Here is a 3,246-nt window from a genome sequence, read left to right as displayed (position 1 = left end):
TGGTAATAATAATAATAATAATAATAAATACTTTAAAAGATCGTGGGTATATTCATTTTCCAACCTGCACACCAAACGCGACGCCAACCTCAAAAAACAAACACTTGTTTACAAAAGAATTACTTTCACTTCTGGTGATAAATCCTGCAAGCTTATTTGTCAACAAACGGCTCATGCAATGGAAAATGTTTCAGCTCAGCTGACTTTTCCATCTCTGGTGGAAGACGCATTTCAATTATGCAGAACAATTTCCTGTCCCTGCCATTCGCATTTTGGAAATATCATGGAAATGATTGTCTGGAAAAAAAGTATATGTCTAATCTTATTCATCTGTGTTACTAGTAACTGGAAATCGTCTTGGAAAACATAAAAATATATCTTCATACAGATACATTTAATCACTTTAAAAGCTTTTAAGGGGATACAACGGATTCTCTTTTCATTCATGGATAGTTTTTTTTTCTTTATATAATCCGTATCGTACTTACTTAAAAAAATGGCTTTTAACATTCCAGTGTTTTGTAATACGTAAAACATTGCACTGAATAATTCTCGTTACATTAGGCGGAATACTTTACCAAAGTTCACAATACGTCAGAAGAGAGAGAGAGAGAGAGAGAGAGAGAGAGAGAGAGAGAGAGAGAGAGAGAGAGAGAGAGAGAGAGAGAGAGAACTAAAATACAGAACTGTTATGAACAGGGACAGATATATATATTCTATCAGAGAGAGAGAGAGAGAGAGAGAGAGAGAGAGAGAGAGAGAGAGAGAGAGAGAGAGAGATTCTAGCTAACCTTTACAACATCAATTTCTTCCTCGAATTTTCGTAATCTTTGTGGTCCTTTAAGAATCCTTTCTTTATCTCATAGGATCATATCCTATTGCTTTAATCATTCAATTAATCTTCCCTTTATGTCAATAGAATTAATTCCTATATGTAAGATAAACAATTTATTGTCATGTATTTTCATATGATGAAAATGTATTCATACTGCTTTTCCCCAGAATGCAATATAGAATTATATTCGTGATATGGCATAGTTATTGTAAATGTTAATATCTTTTATAATACTTCTAATAGCGTAACATTTTAAGATAAGTTTATTATACGAAAAAAATTAAATTACTTCTTTTTCATTTTTTAATTCACAATCTATTTCAGTATCCATCAAAGACAAGATATATCACAATGAAAATAGGATTAAATACGAAAATAATAAAAATATAATATATAATAACATACGTTGACCTATATAAATATACATATTTCATTATTATTTACCATTGAACTATCATTAACCAGTTATGCTATTTTGAAAACTCAAAATATCTTAAGCTATATCAAACATTTATTTATCCGTAAACAAAGTAAGGAAACAACAAATAAATAAACCCTTATTTACACTCCACGAAAGTACCAACATAAAAAAAAATACCTCAGCCATTCCCAAATGTTTACCTACAAAAAAAATAAAAGAAGTAAAAACCGCCTCCCAATATCCTGGTAGTGTTGCAGTAGGCAATAACTCCGAATGTGAACCTGTTTCCATTTACTTTTCCCGCGGGCTCGTAAGAAATACAAATACGATGGATACAAAATACAGGGAGTTCTAAAATACAGAAGATTCTAAATATTGGAGAGAGTTTAAAAGAAATACAAAATACGATGGATACAAAATACAGGAGTTCTAAAATACAGAAGATTCTAAATATTGGAGAGAAAGTTTAAAAGAAATACAAAATACGATGGATACAAAATACAGGGTATTCTAAAATACAGAAGGTTCTAAATATTGAAGAGAAAGATTACAAGAAATACAAAATACGACGGATACAAAACACAGGGAGTTCTAAAATACAAAAGATGCTAAATACTGATGAGAGAGATTAGAAATACAAAATACGATGGATACAAAATACAGAGAATTCTAAAATATAAAATTCTAAATACTGAGGAGAAAGAATACAAGAAATAAGAAATACGATAGATATACAAGACAGGGAATTCTAAGATATTGGATATTCTAAATACTAAATAAGGAAGACTGAGACTACAATAAATACACAGAAAACAGAGAATTCTAAAATACAGAATATTCTATATACGGAAATACAGATTACGGAAAATGTAAAATATGAACAATAGGAAATATAAGGAATGGATTATACGAAAAACAAAAAACTTAAATGAGAAAATATGTTAAATACAAAAATACAAAATACAATATATGTATATATATACATATGTATATATATATATATATATATATATATATATATATATATATATATATATATATATATATATACATGTATATATATATATATATATACATGTATATATATATATATTATATACATATATATATATATATATATATATATATATACACATACATATGTGTGTATATATATATATATATATATATATATATATATATATATATATTATATATATAATGGAATGAAAGAGACATGGGTGTTTAAGTTCTGAACAAGTCATGTACTCATCATCGACTCAGGAATGTGAAAATCATGGTAATTTGATACTTGACCTAAAATGCTAAAATCTTTGCTGTCAATATCTAGTTTACACATTTTGGCATTATTGCGAATAGTCGAATGTTCTGGGCTGGATATTCTGTAACCCATTTGAAAAATCTCCCTCCTAAAGGCAATCAATTTTGCCCATCAAAAACCTCTTGGTAGATCCTACGTAAGTCCCAGAGTTACACTTTGGGGAAATGTATCTATACACTACATCAGCGGACATAAAAGGACTCAATCAATCCTAGAAAAGGTGTCAATTGTGAGAGGATTCTTTGGAATTAATTTTACATCAACCTATGGGAAATGATGTTGGGTGATTTTTGCAAAATTTTGTATAAAGAAATTATTACGAAGAAATGGAAAACTCACACTTAATTTGAGTTAAGGAAGTGTAGGTATATATCTATTTATTTATTTATTTCTATTTATTCATTTACGCAATGTGTATAGTAGGGTTAGCCAAGGTGGTCAAGGTCTGGTAGCCTCTCCCTTAAAGGCACACTTAAGAAACCCCGAAGGTTAACCTATTCTCTTCAAACGCTATTAAATTTGTATGGTGAAATAGTCCGCTCCCCCCTGCCCCCCCCCCCCTCTCTCTCTCTCTCTCTCTCTCTCCTATGAGCACAAGTCTTCTTAGAGACGTAAGCTGCCATTCGCCTCATGCCCACTTGCTCACCCTTCCCCCTTGTCTGACTTTGA

This window comes from Palaemon carinicauda, chromosome 32 (assembly GCF_036898095.1).
Source record: "Palaemon carinicauda isolate YSFRI2023 chromosome 32, ASM3689809v2, whole genome shotgun sequence".
Lineage (NCBI taxonomy): Eukaryota > Metazoa > Arthropoda > Malacostraca > Decapoda > Palaemonidae > Palaemon > Palaemon carinicauda.
The sequence above is the reverse complement of the archived record's forward strand: the minus strand, read 5'-3'. Positions refer to the sequence as shown.